The sequence below is a fragment of the Hemitrygon akajei genome, chromosome 14, assembly GCF_048418815.1.
Source record: "Hemitrygon akajei chromosome 14, sHemAka1.3, whole genome shotgun sequence".
Taxonomy (NCBI): domain Eukaryota; kingdom Metazoa; phylum Chordata; class Chondrichthyes; order Myliobatiformes; family Dasyatidae; genus Hemitrygon; species Hemitrygon akajei.
Genome location: NC_133137.1, coordinates 56,667,799 through 56,690,162, shown reverse-complemented (window position 1 = coordinate 56,690,162; position 22,364 = coordinate 56,667,799). Strand labels below are relative to the sequence as shown.

The window sequence follows — 22,364 nt, the reverse complement described above, 5'->3', positions numbered from 1 at the left end:
AAAGAGCAGCCAAACGGCAACTCTTTCACTCAGAGTGTTGTGAGTATGTGGAACGAGTTGCCTGTGGAATTTGTATTGGTGGGAACAATTACACTGTTTAAAAGTCATTTAGACAAGTACAGGGATATTAAAGTTTTAGCAAGATATGTGCCAAATGCAGGCAAATGGGACTAGCTCAGGTAAGCATTATGGTCGACGTAAGACAATAACAGCACAAAATATACTGTTAGAGTAGATTTAAGCCATTTGGCAAAATGTCGTCTACTCTGCTAATTGTTTCTTTATCTGAGCCTCATTTTTCCACCTTCTCAAGGAACAAGGATCAACTCAAGCGTCACGTTTATTCGCTATATACATGTATTACGTACTTGCTGTGGTGTGTTGGCACCACATTCAACATAAAGCAACAACATTCAACAATCATCAAGAAAAATAATTATATTAAAAAAGTTAAAGATATGGAATAAAATGTACATAAATACATAACTACTGACATGTATTTATAATGTAAGCAGCATTATAAAAATAGGTTTATAATGTTTGCAGTGCAGTGACCGGGTAGTAGATACTCGGGGTGGGGGCAGTTAGTAGAATAGTTAGTCGGATTAACAACCTGTGGGAAGACGGCCTGTAGTTTTTGTTTTGTGAGTCCTATGGCATCGAAATTCCAACAACCACCACCCTCCTAGAGCCGCTTTCAAAGAGACCCCCCTTTGATGTGAAGCCGTGCCTTCTGATTCTAGACTGTCCTACCAAAAGGAAAATTCCTCTCCATTTCCACTCTATCCTCATACTTCAAACTTCGGTTTCAATGAGATTCCCTCTCCGACCCCCATCATTGTTCTGAACGAGGTGGGGGTGCATGAACAAGATGGGCCGAGACAGTCCTGTTTCCATGTCGCATACTCAATGTCTTCATGAAATTGAGGAGAACATGACGTTTTAAATTATTCATCTGTCTTCTGTCAGACGTCTCGAAACCAGACAATGGCAGCAGTGGGTCCGTAATTTAATGAGATCAGGGGTGGGAGACCTGAGTTTGTCTGTTTGTTCGCATTATCCCTCGAGGGTTCGCTTTACTTAGTATCATCATCTTAACTTCAGTTGTAAACTCTACAAAGTGGGTGTTGGCAATGAAAGAAGTACCGAGCTCTGCCGTTGCAACTCCTGCTAAATCGTTCTGGGTTAGACTGACTGGTGTGTTGACGCCTGGACTGTATCCAGGGCACTGACTGTCCACAGGGGATTTATCAAGTTCCTTCACTGGGTGTCTTTTCAGCCGACTGATGTCAAAATATCACCGAGAGGTGCTGGGCTATAAAAGACCCGAAGCAATCGCCAGCAATGGGAAACACGACAAGAGAGCAGAAACCAGCATACTCGAGAAAGAGAGGGCTTCGGGAGAGTCTGAATTCCAGTTGAGGTGTTGGCGCTACTTCCCGTAAGTATCTAACAAATCGCACTTCAAACTGAACTCTCTCTCAAAATGCCCTTATCTATTTGGATTCGCGTCCATCTCCGGTTTCCCCGAATGAATCATGTCCCACACCCTAGCTCGTAACCACGTCTACAATTAGAACATTGGCGATTTTTTTTGCTTGTGGACATGCGTTAGTGAATGTTAATGTAAATATGTTTAAATGAATATTGTATAATGCAGCGATCTGGAAGAATTAATGTTTGCAACGAATGTCCAATCTGATTTTGCAGATGGGAAATAACGCAAAACGTTAAGTGATTTATCACATTCGATGCAGACGGCTAGAATCTGAATTATAAACCGCTTCTTCACCTTTATCTGTAAACAGAGTGCGGTAGAAGTTGTTCCAACGCAAGATAAGGAGGTTCACAGTTTGTCGCTAAAAGTTTCTCCCAACGTCTTCCTACTTGTTTGTAACTCCACATTTAAAAGTCATGAACTGGCTGAAACTCTTCACCGTCCTCCTTGTCGCCTTTGTCTTCCACCTCAGCTCGCCGGACGGAGTACAGGCTGTCCCAGGCAGGTCTGTGTATTATTACCACTTTCTCTGGATTATATATTGATCGATGATGTTTAATATGAATATAATGCTGGTATTGATAATCACATAGTACAGTAATGGTAATTTATTTATAGAGCGCTTTTCATACAGACGATATAGTTCAAAATATTTTACAATGAGATAAAGTCCCGACATAAAAATAAAAACTGAAAATAAAAGACAAAAAGATGTTAGTTAAAAGCAAGTTATAAATGAGTTTTGAGTTGGCATTTATAAGTGTCAACTATGTCTGCACCCCTTATAGTTTTAGGTATTGAATTCCGTAGTTAAGGGACTCAGTTCAAAAAAGCTGACCTGTCAATCATCTTTTGAGAGAGATTGTTTAATTATAAGAGATCGGCAGAAAAAGACTTAAGAACTGGAGCAGGATTATAAAACAAAAACGATCCAGTGATGCACTCCGGTTGCATTGGCAGCTTTCAAATGAAGTAAAGGAACTTGAGAATCAACTTTAAATGATACCGGAAGCCAAATGCGGAGTAGCTAGGACGCTATATTAATATATGCTATTGATGTTTCCAATTATGTAAACACTTGGCCAGTGCCGATACAAATTATCAATAAATCATTTTCTTGTTAGCAGTGTGAGTATTGGTAGCCAACAAAGGATTGCAAGAATTTAGCAGCAAGTTAATTGTACTTTCTGTCATCACTGCAGGACAGAGTCCCGGGAATGCCTGTCACACACAATATAGTAATTGTATTTTGAGATTGTAATACATTGTTCTTACGGATTTTGTTCCTTTTAAATTGATGCAAAGGTCTTCAGAGAAATGGAAGTGTTAGGGAGAATCTTAATAACATCAATTAATTCAACATCGGGCAGAGATACAAGGGAAACTATGCCTTATTTTCCTTATCATCTCTATTAGGAGGCATTAGCTGCCTGTAACCCTCTTACTTTCTGCTTTGTTTGACTGGAATTATTACTGCACTTAAACTTGAATAAAAGCTTTATGGACATTTCGAGGAAAATGAGTTTGATTTACTGGTTGAAAATAAATGAGGGGTTTCAAGTAGGGCGAAGATGGACATTTTCATGGAGATGCTTCCTGGTACTGTGCTGGGGACCTACACAGTGATTGCTCCGAAATTTCCTCTGCATTTCAATGCCGTTATATCCAACTTTCTCCTGGGATCAATGCCAGCACTCCCTCAGTGTTAACATTCCAAAAGAACAGAAAAGTGGTGCTTCAAGTCTATGAAACGGCTGTCCTATCAGACTCCAACAATTGCTGTGGTACCTGTAACTGTGCAGAAAAAAAAAGCCTTGCAAACTCACCTCCTAACTTAAATTGAGTATTTGCTCTCTAGTATTTTTCATTCCTACCCTGGAAAAAGATTCTTATTGCTTACCTTATCAATGTTTCTTTTAATTTTATACACTTCTATCATTTTGCCTCTCAGCCTTCAAAGCTCAAGGAGAAACATCCTAAATCTCTTGCCTCTGTCACAGTGATTAAGCTGTGCTCCTTGTTCAATATCGCACTGAGTAAGTACTTCACTGACAGAAGTCATGACAACTGGGTGAAACTTTAAACATTTGCTGCTCTCTTGGTTGGGTGTAAAGGACTCCAAGGCATGCTTAAAGCTGCTTATTCTTCTCCAATGATTGGGCTTAGACTGCTAAGTACCCATAGCATTATGTGTGTGTTGTTCTAGATTTCCAACATCGACAGAAGCCTTTGTGTTTCAGTCCTGCAAAGATTTAGAAAACTTTGTCCTGTTTCTCCTTTCACAGATGCCACTTGACATGATGAATGTTTCCAGCTTCTCTCAACTATTGTTTTAGACTTCTAACATCTATAGATTTTCATTTCCATAACGGATGCAATGGGTTTTTGCCTATTGCCGATCTGTTGTCTCACTTGAGCAGTGAAGCATGTATATTTTATAAGAAAGAAATTGCAAAAGTTTGCACCATTGTTTAAAATCTTGCTCATGCGACACCAGACCAGTCAATACAGGTGGTAATCTTTGGATTACTACCTGTACCACGGGCAAATTGGCATGGGATCAAAAAGATTAGAGAGTTAAATGTGTGGCCCAAGGATTGGTGTGGGAGAAGTGGTTTGAATTCATGAGAAATTGGCACCAGTATTGGGGAAGAAGGGAGCTGTACCATTGGGACAGGCTCTATCTGAACTATGTTGGGACCTGGATCCTAGTGAATTGCATAACTGGGACTGTGGACAGGGGTTTAAACTAAATAGTAGGGGGGTGGGTTCAACAGTTTAGAGAAGTATGGATAAAGTAAAAGTATGGATAAAGATTTTAAAAAAGCAACAGATAAAAAAGAGAAAAGTAAGACAGGAATAAAGAAAAGTCAAGTGCAAAAAGAGTAGAAGATTACAAGGTTTTAAAAGCACAATGAGTGGTGTTACGAATGTGCCACAACTCTGAGGGGCTGAAGGGTACAAAGTAGCCCCCTCCTTTTTGAGAATCGCAAGATCGCTATTAATTCGGGCCTGGGACCCAGGAAATGAGAGAGAGACAGGCAGAATCCACAAGGGTTTGGAATGTGTGTCCTGGCCCCAGAAAGGCGGAACCATTGATGACGACTATTGTCTCTTGGAGACGGAATTGTGTATTGAGTACTGTACTATTCATTGAAGCCCTCAGGGAATGACCAGAGTGGGCTGGTTGAGGGATTGCATCATCCCAACCTGATTGACATCTGAGACCCCGTGAGTAAGGATAAAAGGATAAAGGGGGAACAACCCCTTTAGACGCACCAGGAGAAACGTATGAGACTGGTGGGGGCTCGTGTGTGTCCATCCTTGCCCGGATGACAAGTCTTCCACGGAACGGCCTCGCTAAAGGACGAATACGGATCAAGATTGGATAAAGGAAAGCCGGCAAGTTTCAAAAATCTGTCTCTCTCTCCAACCAAAATGCTGCAGCCTGAATGAACTGAGTGACTTTTATATTTCCATCGGACAATACATTATCCCCTAGACAACGATAGAGCTATTTCTTATTGATTATTATTATACCCGCACTTTTAAATTTAGTATTGACGATGTATATTATCTGTATGTTTGCATTGATATTATTTTTGTGTATTTTTATCAATAAATACTGTTAAAAATAGTACCATCAGACTTCAACGGACCTCTCTATCTTTGCTGGTAAGTGACCCAGTTACGGGGTTCGTAACAGTGGAAGGGCACTTTATCTGAATGCCCATAGTATTCGAAATAAGATCAGTGAACTTGAGCACAAATCAGTACGTAGGGGTTTGATTTAGTGGCTTTACAGAGACGTGTTGCAGGGTGGAGAGGGTGGGGAATTAAATATCAAAGGATATCAAGTAATACAGAAGGATAGGCAGGAAGATAAGGGAGGCGGGTAGTGCTCTTAATTAAGGATGATATCAGGGCAATGGTGAGAGGCGATATAAGATCTAAGGAAACAGAAATGGCTCTTAGATCCAAAGGACGAGAACCGGGGCGAAACCTGAACGGTAATGGAAAGAAGCCAGCTCAACCGCAACGCACTGAGTTAACTTATGAACTGCTTATGGAGCTTTTGGATAAAAAATTTGAGGAACAACGTCAGGCTTTTCAACGAGATATAAAGGTTTTTCAAGATTATATGGTTAAGACGGATTCAGTAATTAACCAGCAGCAAGCGCTTATCACATTGCTGCAAGAAGAAGCTCGGAAACGAGATTTGACAATTGAAAAATTGCAACAGGATTTAATTTCGACTATTAAACTGGTGGAGACACTTAAAGCCAAGAGTGTCGATTTGGAGAATCGGTCCAGAAGACAGAACCTACGCATACTTGGTCTCCCAGACGGCATAGAACAAGGCAATCCTTCGAAATACTTTGCTCAATTTCTAAAAGATGCGTTTCCGTCGGTTTTTCCAGTAAACCCTCCGCTACTTGACCGAGCACATAGAATTTGGAGTCGATCACCGACGGTTTCAGATAAGCCCCCGGTGGTAATCGTCCGATTTCATTACGTACACGATAAAGAACAACTCATTCGTGAAGCTCGAAGGGCTGGGATGATTAAATTTCGTGATTATTGTTTTCGTTTGGTGCAAGATTTCAGCCCAGAAGTTATGAAAAAAAGGCTGCTTTTTAAACCTCTGATGTCTGAATGTTATGAGAAAAATCTAAAACCTGCGCTCTTATACCCGGCGAAGCTCAGGATCTCCCCCCCGAATGCTCCGCGTAAAGTATTTTTGTCTACCTTTGAAGCGAAAAAGTATTTGGAGGAGAACTTCCCTACTGATACAGTTACTACTCTCCATTAAATGAGTGATTCTGATCGTGAAAGATGGTTTTCGATTTCTTAAACCAGGGTTAGTCTCTGGTTATTGGTGTAGGTTTATCCTATACTTCATATTTAAGTTAAAGTGTGTTTTCGTTATATTAATCGCTCTGTCTTATACACTTTAACTACTATACTATATTTTTGTCTATTATTTTTGTTCCCTTGAAGGTATATTTTTAACCTTTCGAAGTGAATTTTTTGTTTAATATCAAGATAATGGTTTTTTGCAAAGTATTGGTTTAGTTTAAGATGGCGTTATTGTTTCTTTTTTCGTCTTCTTCCTATAATGCATCGCTTATCATAGTTTAAATACTTCTTGATTTGTTTGGGTTATAACCCGATTTATAAACTTTTAATGATTTTATTCCCTTTTTCTTTACAACTCAGCATATTAAGAAGCGCAGTTTTTAGTACTGCGATCATAATTCTTAAAGTTCGGGTGGTTTTTTATATATATCCGTTAAACACGGAGTGGTCTGCCGCTGATATGGGGGTAGAGTTAGTTTCATTTTTTCTTTTTTCTAGCCATATTTTGGCTTTTTTTCTTTTTCATACGGGGGTGGGGGTTGGTCTGTTTTCTTTTTTAATTTTTCTCTTATCAATTTGTTTTAGTTTTTTTACTTGGGCTGTTCTTGAACTACAAATATGTCTACGATGTCGTCACTTCCGGGTCCGCTCTTTATTTTTGTCCCTCTTCCGGATGCATGAGTTTATAACATGGTTAACCCTTTATATACCAAAGGGATGACTTTAGAAACATGGCTCAAACCATTAACTTTGTGTCTTGGAATACTAATGGATTAAACCATCCGATTAAACGAAAGAAGATTTTCAAAGTATTCCAAAGACTTAATGCTCATATTATTTTTGTACAAGAAACTCATGTGAGGAAGGAGGACAAATATCGCTTTTTTAGGTCTTGGCGGGGTCAACAGTATCATTCGAATTCGAATGCCAAAGTTAAGGGAGTTTCAATTTTTATTGACTCCTCTATTGCATTTGTTCAACACGATATCCTTTCGGATCCGAATGGTAGATTTTTGTTAATTACGGGTTTACTCGGTAATAAAAAGGTTGCTATGGTTAATGTTTATGCCCCGAATGTGGATTGTCCTGACTTTTTTAAGTCCTTATTTACTTCTTTACCTAATTTAAATGAATATAAGTTAATAATGGGTGGTGACTTTAATTGTTGTTTAATTCCTTTGATGGACAAATCTACACCTATTCAGACTCTACCCAATAAGTCGGCCACTTGTATTAACTCCTTTTTGACTGATAATGGAGTTTTTGATATTTGGAGATTTCGTCATCCTAATGACAAAGAGTTTTCTTTTTTCTCACATGTTTATCACTCCTATTCGAGAATTGATTATTTTTTTATTGACTCTTGTTTTATTCCATCGGTAATTGGTTGTAATTATGATATTATAGCTATTTCTGACCATGCTCCATTAAAACTTTCTATTAATTTTACGGATACAGCTTTAAATGCTAGACAATGGCGATTTGACTCTACCTTATTGCAAGAACCGGACTTTATTAAATTTATGAAGGAACAGATTGATTTCTTCTTTTCAACTAATTCCACGGAGGATATCTCATGCGGAACACTTTGGGACACTTTAAAAGCATATATACGTGGACAGATTATCTCGTATTCTGCTGGTCTGAGAAAACGCATTAAGAAGGAAACTCTTTTACTGGTTGATAAAATTAAAGAGATTGACAAGAAATATTCGACTACTCCTAGCATGGAACTTTATAAACAAAGGGTTGAACTTCAAATGGAACATAGTTTATTACTTACATCTCCGATAGAAAATCAATTAATGAAAACCAGATCTGATTTCTATATACATAGTGATAAATCAGGAAAACTGTTAGCTAGTCAGCTGAAGAATGTTTCAGTTAAACGCCAGATTACTAAGGTTCGACAGCAGAATGGGGATTTGACAGTTAACCATGATGACATAAATAAGTCTTTTCAAGACTTTTATACCTCCCTGTATAAATCTGAATTCCCTCAGGATCATAATACCATGTGTGATTTTCTCGGGGAATTGAATTTTCCAAAACTATCATCTGATGATCTTTCAGTAATAGATACTCCGTTTACGGATGCGGAAATTAAAGGGGTTATTTCCTCAATGAATTCTGGGAAAGCACCAGGTCCAGATGGGTATACAGTAGAATTTTTTAAATGTTTTTCTGATACTCTATCTCCTTGGCTATGCAAGGTTTTTGAAGAAGCAATTAGATTGGGGAAGTTGCCACAATCTTTTTATAGAGCTTCCATTTCTTTAATACTGAAGAAAGATAAAGACCCTACTGATTGTGCATCCTACAGACCAATATCTTTATTGAATGTGGATTCTAAGATTTTTTCCAAGTTGCTGGCTTCTAGGTTGGAGAAGGTATTACCCCAAATTATTTCGGAAGACCAAACCGGTTTTATTAAAAATCGCTATTCTTTTTTCAATGTTAGGAGATTATTGAATATTGTTTATACTCCTTCACATAATACTTCAGAATGTGTTATTTCATTAGATGCGGAAAAAGCATTTGATAGAGTTGAATGGCCTTACTTATTTTATGTGTTGGAGAAGTTTAATTTCAGTCCGACCTTCATTTCTTGGATTAAACTGATATATCAAACTCCAGTAGCCTCGGTGTTTACTAATAATCAAAGATCTCCATTTTTTCGTTTATTTCGGGGCACTAGACAAGGTTGTCCTCTTAGTCCATTACTATTTAACATCGCTTTAGAACCTTTGGCAATTGCCATCAGAGAATCACAGGATATTTTGGGTATTAATCGTGGAACAGATATTCATAAGGTATCTTTATATGCAGACGATTTATTATTATTCATCTCTAATCCTGAGAAATCTATTCCAGCAGTCTTATCATTGTTGGCTCAATTTAGTGAGTTTTCTGGGTATAAGTTAAATCTTAATAAGAGTGAATTGTTTCCTTTGAATAGACAGGTCCCAAATTATGGTATTTTACCTTTTAAATTAGCTAATGATTCTTTTACTTATTTAGGGATTAAAATTACCAAAAACCATAAAGAATTATTTCGGTTTAATTTTTTACCCTTAATTGATCAGATTAAAGGTTTGTTTACTAAGTGGTCACCATTATCTTTATCTCTGATAGGTAGGATTAATGCTATTAAGATGGTTATTTTACCTAAATTTTTATATGTTTTTCAAGCGGTACCAATTTTTATTCCGAAATCCTTTTTTACTAATGTTGATTCAAAAATTTCTTCATATATATGGCAGAATAAAAATCCCAGGTTAGGTAAAATATACTTACAGAAGACAAAGAAGGATGGTGGGTTGGCATTACCCAATTTCAGATTTTATTATTGGCCAGTTAATATTAGATATTTGATATGTTGGTTGAAAGAATGGGATGGTCCTTTTGGCCCTCATTGGGTGAGTTTGGAAACCAAATCGGTTTCTGCTTATGCTCTGGGTTCTATCTTAGGGACATCTCTCCCTTTTGCTCTTTCTAAATTGCCGAAGCAAATTGACAACCCGATAGTTAAATATACCTTACGTATATGGTTTCAATTTCGGAAATTTTTCGGGTTGACTCAATTCGTGTTAAATAGTCCTATTGTATCTAATTGTTTTTTCCACCCCTCAATTATAGATCATGCTTTTTTGGCTTGGAAAACTAAGGGATTATTAAGATTTTCCGACTTATTTTTGGACAACTGTTTTATGTCCTTTGAGCAACTAGCTAATAAATATAATTTGCCTAGATTTCATTTTTTTAGATACTTACAGGTTAGGCATTTTTTAAGTACGGTACTTCCTTCGTTCCCAAATTCTCTGTCTTCAGATACTTTGGAAAGTTTGTTTGAATTAAACCCTTTTCAAAAAGGGCTTATATCAAAACTTTATAATATAATTATGAAGATACGTTCAGTGCCCTTTGATAAGACCAAAAATGATTGGGAAAGAGAACTTAATCTTATTATTCCTATTGAGAATTGGGATAGAATTCTTAAATTAGTTAATACATCATCTATATGTGCCAAACATTCATTATTACAATTTAAGGTTGTACATAGGGCCCATATGTCCAAGGATAAATTAGCTCATTTTTATTCTCATATAAACCCTATTTGTGACAGATGTCAATTAGAAATCGCTTCTTTAACTCATATGTTTTGGTCATGTCCACTTTTGAGAAAATATTGGAAAGATATTTTTGATATTATTTCGGCGGTATTGAACATTGATTTACAACCCCATCCTATTACCGCAATTTTTGGTTTACCGATGATGGACTTACTTCACTTATCTCCTTCCGCCTGTCGAATGATTGCTTTTCTCACTTTGATGGCTAGAAGATCTATTTTGTTGAATTGGAAGGAAATTAATCCTCCCACGGTATTTCATTGGCTTTCTCAAACTATGTTATGTCTAAATTTAGAAAAAATTAGAAGTGCTGTATTTGATACTTCTATTAAATTTGAAAAGATATGGAGACCATTTATTCAATATTTTCATATGATGTAATGGCCCTGTGCCAGGCTTATCGGTTTTTTTTCAGCTAGAAATCGTATGTATGTTGAGAGGATCGGAGTTGACGTCATTGATGTTTATGTATGCTCGTGAGATACTTTTTTTTTCTCTTTTTTAAAAGTTTTTTTTAGTTTTTTTTTCTTTGTTTTTTTTTCTTTTTCTTGATACTAGATTAGTAGATTAGCTAACTTTCTTAGATAGATTTTTTTAATTCTCTTTTTTATACTATATATTATGGAATATCTAAACTTACCTTGTTCATATATATACTATATGGTTTATGTTTTGGGAAACTTACTTATGCTGTATTCATTGTTTATGTATTTCTTTATGTATAATGGGAGTCTATATATTTGTAATCCCTTACCATTATTTGAATTGTATCTCATTCATAATATTCTAAATATTAATAAAAAGATTGAAAGAGAGAGAAGATCTAAGGAGCAGAATGTTGAATCCATCTGGGTAGAGATTAGGAATAGTAAAGAGGAAAAATCACTGGAGGGAGTTGTCTATCAGCCATTGAATAATAACATTACAGTAGCAGAGGCAATAAACAGAGAAATATCTGAGGCATGTAAGAATGAAACAGCAATTATCATGGGGGACTTAAACTTGCACATAGATTGGGTCAATCAAGTTGGTCGAGGCAGTCTTGAGGACTTCATAGAATGCATCCTTGATAGCTTTCTTGAACAGCATGTTACTGAACCTACAAGGGAATGTGCTATCTTAGATTTGGTCCTGTGCAATGAGACAGGTAAAATTAGTGATCTTGTAGTTAGGGATCCTTGTGGAAAGAGTGATCACAGCATAACTGAGTTTCTCATACAAATGGAGGGTGCAATGGTTCAATTGAAAACCAGTGTATTCTGCCTAAACAATGGAGACTACAAGGGGATGAGGGAGGGTTTGGCTAGTGTAGACTGGGAACGCAGGCTATATGGTGGGACGATTGAGGAACAGTGGGAAACATTCAAAGAGATTTTTCACGGTGCTCCACAAAAGTATATTCCAGTTAAAAACAAGGACATTAAGGGTGGGGAGAGCCAACTTTGGATAACTAAGGAAATAAAAGAAGGAATCAAACTAAAGGTCATGTGTACAAAATCGCCAAGAGTAGTGGGAAACTGGAAGATTGGGAAAACTTTAAAAACCAACAAAGAATCATTAAGCGAGCATTAAGTAATGGGAAGCTAGATTATGAAAATAAACTAGCACAAAATATAAAAACAGATAGTAAAAGTTTTTATAATTATATTAAGCAGAAAAGCAGAGAAGGGGGAATTGATATTGGATAACGGGGAAATGGCAAAGTCTTTGAATGACTATTTTGTCTTGCTCGTCACAGTGCAGGACACTCCTAACATGCCAAAGAGAGATGTTATGGATGCGTTGGGAGGTGAGGACCTCAATACAATAGTTATCACTAGAGAGGTAGTACTGAACAAACTTGTAGCCTTTAAGATAGATAAGTCCCCTAGTCCTGATAGAGTGCATCTAGGGTACTGAAAGTAATGGCAGAAGTTATAATGGAGGCTTTGGTGATAATTTACCAAAATTCTCTGGACTCTGGGTAGGTCCCAGCAGATTGGAAGAAGGTGAATGTCACGCTACTGTTCAATAAAGGCTGTAGGCAAAAGGCAGATAATTATAAGCCAGTTACTTTAACATCTGTAGTTGTATGGTGCCCTTGACAAGATAAACTGTTCCACAGTATGCCACAGGGCTAAAATTAGGCTAATCAAGACGTACAAAAAAGCTGGATGAACTCAACAGGTTGGGCAGCATCTGTCGACTGTTCGTGTCAACGGATGCTGCCCGACCTCCTGAGTTCGTCCAGCTTGTTTGTACGTCTTGATTTGACCACAGCATCTGCAGTGTACTTTGCGTTTAAAATTAGGCTAAAGTTTATATTTTTTAATTCTGTAAGTTTTAGTAATTTAGCAATGTGCTGCTGCTGCAGAACAACAAATTTCACATCATGTGTGACATTGAAAATAAACCTGATTCTGAGATTAATGAAGGAATTATGAGTAATGGGAACCACGTACATGATCAAACGGGTGCAGTTTAAACATAATATTAAGGGGAGGGAGAACAATAAGGAGACCAACTTACTGGATGGCTTAACAATGCTTGGAGCCTAAATGGTTAAAGGCCTGGTGATTAAAGAAAGGAGAAGGCACAAGAGGTGGAGGAACAAAAACTTCTCTGTGAACAGGGGGTTTGAAGAAGATTACAGCAATGAGAGAGGTGAGGTCATTGAAGGATTTGAACAAGAGTGTTAAGAATTGTTAATGTTGAGGCAATAGTGGCCTACACAGAAGAAACGTATGCACGGATCTTTGTTACCTCAGGACAGCCACACACACAAAATACAGGAGGAACTCATTAGGTCAGGCAGCATCTATGTAGGAAAATGAACAGTCAAGATTTCAAACTGAGACCCTTCATCAGGACTGTCCTTGGGACAGTCTGGATTTGTTAAGCTTCATGGGGGAAGGCAGTAAATGATAAATCAGATCCAACTTGACAGAAATGGAAGCCAAAACATACTACTGCCTTTTGAGCAGCCCCTAAAGATTTTCCTGCTTTTCGTTTTCCTTTTCATTATTTACTTAGTCTGGTAACTGGTGCTACCAGACCAATGAGCCTGCACTGCCCAACTACTTCATGTCACCAATTAACCTACAAACCCGTATGTCTTTAAAATATGGGAGGAAACCGTGGCACCCAGATGAAACACATGCATTCATGGAAAAACAGTGGTGGAATTAAATCCGGGCCACTGGCACTGTATTAGTGTTGTGCTAACCCTGACATGACCTTGCCATCCTTCATAACTTTGCATATTGTTTCTCTTCAAATGAGTTATTCTTGTTCCCAGTGACTTAGCTACTGTGCAGATCTGAGTGATGAGGAAGAGGTCACCCTTTGAAGCTGCCAAAGGTAACAGGGTTCACCAAGTGGCTGCCAGGTGAGAGCCTGAAAATTAGACAATAGATAACCTTCCTCCCACTCCTACGCAGTTTACCAGGAATTTAACTGATAACCTAATGCTTCAATGATGCACAGTATTTAGCAGTGACTAGATCTAGTGGATTGGAGGAAAAATTTAAAGCATCCATATTTTTACATCTAATTGGCGAAGATGCTTTCGACATCTACAACAGCTTTCAAGTTGATGAGACAGCCTTTACTTTGGACACTCTGATAACAAGATTTGAGGAGCATTTTTTCCCCAAGTAAAAACGTCACATTTGAGAGATGCAAGTTCTTTTCCTCTGAACAGAAGGAAGGTGTCAGCTTTGACCAATACTTAGCTAAGCTTCACATACTGAATATGTCCTGTGAGTTTGGAGACTTGAGCGACTCACTAGTCAGAGACAAAATAGTTTGTGGAATCCTACATAATGAACTCCAAGGAAGATTGCTTTGGGAAAAAGATTTAACGTTAAAAAAGGCTGTGAATATGTGCAGAGACCACACAAGTACAAGCTAGGGGGATGCACCAAACAGGTGACAGTGCAAGCTGTGAAAACAGAGGAGCAAAGCACATGGCATTTCACAAAGCAACTGCGTAGCAAAGAGACAGGCTCAAACAACAAAGATGGAGGCAGACACATCCCAAGGAAGTCTCCTGCTTATGGAAAGTCCTGCAGTAAGTGTGGGAAGAAGAATCATTTTGCAAAGCCTCTTGCAAATTCCTATAGATGTAAAATGGAGAGAATTCTGACTGGCTGCATCACAGTCTGGTATGGTTACTCCATTGTACAGGATTGCAAGAGCTTACAAAAGATTGCAGACTCAGCCTCTCCTTAGAGAGACAACCCTCTCCATTATCAAGAACATCTTCAAGGGCTAGTGCCTGAAGAGTACAACATCTATCAATAAGGATCCTCACCATCTGGGGCAAGCCCTGTGCTCATTACTACTATCAGGGCAGAGGTACAGGGGCCTGAAGACCCACACTCAATGATTCAAACAGATTTGTCCCATCTCCCCCAACCCCAGCCATCAGATTTATAAATGGTCCATGGACTCGTGAACACTACTTTGCTCTTCTTTACTTAGTAATGTGTAATATTTACTTATTAATGTATAATAATTTTATGTGTTTGCAAAGTACTGCTGCACTTACCAACAAACTACACATTATATAAGACAGTGATACCAACACCCAATTCTGGCCTCTTCCTTTTGCTAAATTTCCTTTAGTGTTGTAGATTCATATTAAAATGTGTGTGTGTTCTTCTTGTATGAGTATGATTAGTTCTTGAATAAGCACTCTGATATAACTGAATATAACCTATGAACATATCTGAATATAGCAGACCATTTTGGGGCAAGGAGCCTGTTCCTGCTCTGTACAGTTCTGTGTTTTATTGTTAGTCTAATCAAGGGCACTTATTTTCTTAATTTATTCTTGCAGAAACTTAAAGCCACGAGGATGCGTCATTAGCACCTGTACGATGGCACGTCTGTATAAACTTTTGCATCAAGTCCCAAGTACCGCACGGACAGATGTGGGTCCAAACTCCTTTGGCAAGAGAGACAGCATGTGACCGTACAGCGGAGAGTTCCTGCCTTACCCACAACGTGAGAACGCAGAGCAACCCTGGCTTATGTTCTAAAAGTTAATGCATTATTACTATTGCTCCAGTCTCGGTAGAGGTTGAAAGTGTTCGTCTGTTTTAGAATTTCAAGCAGTTGTGCCCTGTTTCACTATTCCTGGATATTTGCTTCTGCTTTCAAATATAGTATGGATATGATCAGGTTTGTTGCTTTATGTAAGAAGTATGCTGCATGTTTTTAATTTAAATAAAGCTGTTGATACCACATACATATCTGTAATACTTAAATTCTTTGGATTCTTTTCAAGACTATTGAGAATTAGTACACACAGTAAGATGCAAGGCATGTGCAGAAGCCTGCTATTCAGCTCCAAAATTCCCAAACCAGACAGCAGAGAAATTGTGTATTCACAATTAATTTTGTTGCTGTCCTCTCGCAGGCTTTAAAACAGAGATGCCTGGAAAGAAACTTCATTTTAGTAAGAGATAAGATTCATTGGTTCAGTAGTATGAAATGGCATTTTCTTCAGTGTTACCAACTGAAGCCAGTGCTGAGTTTAGATAAGTTTCATTCTATTTGCTTTATCATTGGAACTAAGCAGCCAGCAGGACATTGGTTAGCTGCACCTTGCCAAGTAGGAAGAACCTGAGGTCACAATTACATGTCCTCCCAACTGATGAGATCTGAGAACTCAATATTAATCAATATTGCTATTGATTTAGACTTTTAAGGAATCAATTTTCTCAGCGCATCTGCAAATGAGAATTGGAGCTGGATTAACATGCAAAATTCATATTATGTTTTACAGCACAGAATTAAGCCCTTGAGCCCAGTATATCTACGCTGACCTCTCTACACTAATTCAATCTACACTCACAGCTCACAGATTTGTGCTTCACCCTATCAGGCCTGCATTCTTTTCATGTTGCTCTTCCTCTTCCAATCACCCTGTGGCCAATTACTGTCATTAATTCTTGTGTAGTTGCCCTTCCCTCCATACAGCCCTACTCCTGATTCACACGACATGGTCCCCTTGACTCAACCTCACCTCTCCCTTCTAGGCCCACCTGAACCAAATGCTGACCTCACACATTCACGTCCGGCCTAGCTCCTCCATGCGAGGCCTACACCCAGATTGTTACTTCCACTCCAGATCATCTCACTGCGTCTGCAGTTTCCCTTACTGCCGCTACACTAGCACCCTTGAAATTCACTCTTGCTTCACTCTGAATTCTCAGACTTCACATCTTTCACACTACCGGTGCGCTGGCTCCTCATCTAACAACTCTTCACTTTCCATTGCCCACTTCCTGTCATCCTGTTCTCCCTGTGGCTGATAACTGTTGTTACTTAGTTATTCTACTACTTTGTTCCATTCTGTCATTCCCTGCTTCTAGTTCGCCCTGGATTCCAACAGCCCAATCAGTGGCAGGAGCAGGCGACAGCCACAAGATATCTCGCAGGTCAACAACGCTTTTTTTTAAAGTACAGAAGGAACAAGCAGGGATTCCATTGTTGGGAGTAGGCCAGTGGTGAGAGTAGGAGTATCAGGCTTTGGCTCGGAGGTGGCTGTGTCTCAGAAGAGGCGTTGACTCTGGGTAAGCTTCTGCTCCGGGTCCATTTTTTCCCCTCTTAGTGTAGTAAGTGGCTGCTGTGTGTTCTTCACACCGGACCCAGAGTCTCCCAGGGAGCTACATCAGCGTGAAGTGCATCCAGCTGCCGCACCTTGGAGACAGATCTAGAGCAGCAGCTGGATGTCTTACAGGTTGTGCAGAAGAGTGAGGAGATCATCGATCAGAGTTACAGAGAAGTAGGCACTCTGAAGTTGCAGGAGGCGAGTAGCTAGGTGACTGTCAGCAGAAATGGCAATGTGAATAAGCAGTTAGCAAAGAGCACCCCTGTGGCCATTCCCCTCAAAAATAAGTAGGCAGTTTTGGATACTTTTGTGTGGGATGACCTCCCAGGGGAATACCACAGAGACTGGGTTACTGGCATTGAACATAGGTCCATGATATAGAAGAGAAAGTGGGAGAAGAGGGGAGTGGTAGTGATAGGGGACTCAATAGTCAGGGAAACAGACAAGAGATTCTGTGGACACCTGGAGGGTATGGTGCCTCCCAGGTGTCAATGTCAGGGACATTTTGGATTGCATCAACATCTTGAGAGGGAGGGAGAGCAGACGGATGTCTTTGTACATATTTGTACCAATAACATAGGAAGGAAAAGCAAAGAGGTCCCAAAAAGAGAATCTAGAGAGCGAGGTAGAAAGTTGACAAGCAGGACCTCCCAGGTAGTAATTTCTGGATTGCTGTCTGTTCCACGTGTAATATATTAAAATAACTCTCATTGAAATGTTTTCACAATTTTCCTCAGGCAGCCTCTTTGTCAAGCCATTTTTCCTTTTTGGTTAATTCAACCTTCTTCTCATTTATACAATGCTCTCTGTCATCTAAGTTGCTTCAAAGCCATTGTTAATCTCTTTCTCCATGTAAACTCACCGAAGCATATCACAGTCACACATTTTGACATCATCGTTTTGAGTGACCATTGACCAGTCAAAGGCAAGTGCCTCAAAGATCAACTGAAGGTCATCAGATTGTGGTTAGAGATGTTGAAAGTCCTAATGCAGATCAGGATTTTCAACATCTCAACTTAAAGCATCATCCATCCTTTCCCTCCACAGAGGCTGCCTGACAGACCACATCTTTGCATTCCCTTCCACCCACAGCCTCAAATCCTTGGTATTCAGCTTTGATATATGTAGACTGGGAAAACACACACTTAGGACAAGAAATACTTTTCCAGGTCTTTAATTCCTTTATCTGTTATTGATGTTTTAATGCAAAAAGAGGGTATCAAAATAAAATCAAATTGGATTTTTTTTTAAAGTCACAGTTCCTGCTGTTACAATTTTGCTTAACTTTGGTCCACACACTTTTGTATCAACTAGTTACATATGCACAATGAAAAATAAAACAAAATATAGAAAATCAATATTGTAGTGGCAATTCTGAAAAAAACAATACAAACACATTGGAATCCCACCAACCCTGGACTTATATACAACATCAAAACTAAAAGTAAATACATCTCATCTTAACTTTTGGCACACACGTGCTTAACTTTCAAACACGTGTAGGCCAGCCCCTGAAACAAATTCTCCTCACTCACACTACATGAACAGATTCACCCATTCATAATACTCTGTTACATTCACATTCAGTCAAGAAACAATAAAGTAAGACAAAAATAAACTTGTACAAACACTCTTACAATATTTCTTTGTAGTTAAGTTATTAGAGAGACTAACCTACTAGCCCAATACAGACCTTCGCACAACCACGCCATCCAGTGTCGATACCTTACTTGCGAAAATCTAAAGCATCCACAGGTAAAAAAACATCAAATTACCAATATTCTAGATTTACAAACAAGTATAAATGAACTTACATGGATAATATCAAATATTATTGACCTTTCCTCATCATATGTCCAGCACACGACATTCATCTACACCTGGCCAGGGCTGGGATCAATGTCCTAGGGAGATTGCTTGCTAGTGCTGTTGGGGAGGCTTTAAACTAATATGACAAGGGAATGGGAACCCACAGTGAAAAGAGGGAAGTGATGCAGAGACCAAAGCTAGAGTTAGTGAAGAAAAAAGTAAGAGTAGAGTGCATAAAAGTAAAAAGCAAAACTTGCATAGGTCACTAGATTCTAAAAGGACAATGAATATAAGGGCACTTTATCTAAATGCCCATAGTATTAGAAACAAGGTTAATGAACTTGTGGCACAGATCAGTACCAAGGCATATGTATAGTGGCCATTACAGAAACATGGTTGCAAGGTGGAGATGACTGGGAATCAAATATCCAAGGGTATCAGGTAATACGGAAAGATAGGCAGGAAGGCAGAGGAGGTGGGGGTGGCGCTCTTGATTAGAAATGAGATCAGGGTATTGTGAGAGACGATATAAGATCTACGAAGCAGAATGTTGAGTCCATCTGGGTAGAGAATAAGAATAGTAAAGGAAAAACACTGGTGGTTGTTGTCTTTGAGCCACCTAATAAAAATATTGCAGTGGCAGAGGTGATTAACCAAGAAATTACTGAGTCTTGTAAGAAAGGAACGGCAGTTGTCACAGGGGATTTTAACTTCGATGTAGATTGGGTGAATCAGGTTGGTCAAGGAAGTCTTGATGAGGACTTCATAGAATGCATCCATGATGGCTTTCTTTAGCAGCGTGTCAGTGAATCTACAAGGGAAAATATTATCTTGGATCTAGTCCTGTGCAATGAGACAGGTAAGATTAACGATCTTGTAGTCAGGGATCCTCTTGGAAAGAGTGCTCATAGTATGATTGAATTTTGCATTTAGATGGAGGATGAAATAGATCTAAAACCAGTGTATTGTGCTTTAACAAGGGAGACTACAATGGGATGAGGGAGGAGGTGGCTAATGTGGATTGGGAGCACAGGCTATTTGGTAGGACAATTGAGGAACTGTGGAATACTTTCAAAGAGATTTTTCACAGTGCTCAACAAAAGTATATTTCAGTCAAAAGTAAGGACAGTAATTGTGAGGAGAGCCAGCCTTGGATAACTAAGGAAATAAAAGATAGTGTCAAATCAAAAGCTTGTGTGTATAAAGTCGCAAAGTATAGTGGGAGACTGGAGGATTGGGAAAACTTTAAAAAGCAACAGAGAACAACTAACCAAGAAATAAAGAAAGGGAAGATAGAGTATGAAAGTAAATTAGCACAAAATATAAAAACAGATAGCAAAAGCTTTTATAAATATATAAAGTGCAAAAGGGTGGCTAAAGTCGCCGTAGGTCCCTTGGAAGATGAGAAGGGGAAATTGATATTGGGTGATAAGGAAATGGCTGAGGCATTGAACAAATATTTTGTGTTAGTCTTCACGGTGGAGGACATGTCTAATATGCCAAAGAAGGATGTTATGGACAAAATGGGAGGTGAGGACCTCGATAAAATCACCATCACTAAAGAGATAGTGATGAGCAAACTAAAGGGTCTGAAGGTAGATGAGTCCCCGGTCCTGATGGGATGCATCCCAGGATGCTGAAGGAATTGGCAGAGGTTATAGTAGACACATTGGTAATCATTTATCAAAACTCTCTAGACTCTGGGCAGGTCCCGGCGTACTGGGAGACAGCAAATGTCATGCCACTTTTTATAAAAGGATGTAGGCAAAAGACGGGCAATTATAGACCAGTTAGCTTAACGTCTGTAGTCAAGGAAATGCCTGAAGCTGTCAATAAGGAAGAAATAGTGAAACATTTAGAAAGGAGTGGATCCATTAGACAGATGCAGCATGGATTTAGAAAGGGCAGGTCTTGTTTGACAAACTTACTGGAGTTCTTTGAGGACATAATGAGTGCAGTGGATAGAGGGGAACAGGTGGATGTCATATACTTGGATTGCCAGACGGCGTTTGATAAGGTGCCACACAAAAGACTGATAAATAAGATACGGATGCATGGAGTCAGAGGAAGTGTATCAGCATGGATAGTGGATTGGTTAACCAATAGAAGGCAGAGAGTTGGTATAAATGGGTGTTTCTCCGGTTGGCAGTCAGTGGTGAGTGGGGTGACGCAGGAATCGGTGCTGGGCCCGCAGCTGCTTACTATTTACATTGATGATTTGGAAGAGGGGATTGAGTGTACTGTAGCAAAATTTGCTGATGACACTAAACTGAGTGGAAAAGCAAATTATACAGAGGATGTGGAGAGTCTGCAGAGAGACATAGATAGGTTAAGTGAGTGGGCCAAGGTCTGGCAGATGGAATACAACGTCAGTAAATGCGAGATCATCCACTTTGGAAGGAATGATAGAAGAGCAGATTATTATTTAAATGGTGAAAGATTGCAGCATGCTGTTGTGCAGAGGGACTTGGGAGTGCTTGTTCATGAATCGCAAAAAATTGGCTTGCAAGTACAACAGGTTATTAAGAAGGCAAACGGAATGTTGGCCTTCGTTACTAGAGGGATTGAGTTCAAGAGCAGGGAGGTCATGCTGCAACTATACAGGGTACTGGTGAGGCCATACCTGGAGTACTGTGTGCATTTCTGGTCTCCATACTTGAGGAAGGACATACTGGCTTTGGAGGCAATGCAGAGGAGGTTCACCAGGTTGATTCCGGGGATGAAGGGTTTAACCTATGAGGAGAGATTGAGTCACCTGGGACTGTACTCACTGGAGTTCAGAAGAATGAGAGCGGATCTTATAGAAACGCACAACATTTTGAAAGGGATAGATAAGATAGAAGTAGGAAAGTTGTTTCCATTGGTAGGTGAGACTAGAACTAGGGGACATTGCCTCAAGATTTGGGGGAGTGGATTTAGGACGAAGATGAGGAGAAACCGTTTTTCCCAGAGAGTGGTGAATCTGTGGAATTCTCTGCCCAGGGAAGCAGTTGAGGCTTTATCACTAAATATATTTAAGAAATAGTTAAATAGGTTTTTACTTAATAAGGGAATTAAGGGTTATTAGGAAAAGACAGGTAGATGGAGCTGAGATTACAGATAGATCAGCTATGATCTTATTAAATGGCGGGGCAGGCTCGATGAGCCGGATGGCCTACTCCTGCTCCTATTTCTTATACTCTAATGTTCTTATGTTCGTTCTAGAATATTCTTCTTTCCACTCTACGTGTGCATAACGACCTCAGTATTTTCCCTTAAAGGCGCAGGCAGACATTTTAGCATTACCAGGGTGAATACCTAAATGCATTTTAACAATTAAAAATAATATTTAACTGTCACCTGGTTACCTATACTTGCCCCACTTCATAACTACTTTGTCTATTCACATTTAGTCTATTAAGCCCAAGGGTGAAAGATAAAGGGGAAAGCTGACTTATAATGTTGACTGTACTCTTTTCCTAGA

At 39.0% G+C, this 22,364-nt stretch overlaps 1 long non-coding RNA gene across 1 annotated transcript; it reads left to right on the top strand.

The window, feature by feature from the left end:
- Positions 1-1,298: 1,298 nt before the first annotated feature.
- LOC140738994 (uncharacterized) lies at positions 1,299-15,721 on the top strand. The gene is made up of 3 exons (XR_012101517.1): positions 1,299-1,441; positions 1,809-2,003; positions 15,314-15,721. It is a non-coding gene; the product is annotated as an uncharacterized lncRNA (long non-coding RNA).
- The last annotated feature ends 6,643 nt before the right edge of the window (positions 15,722-22,364 follow it).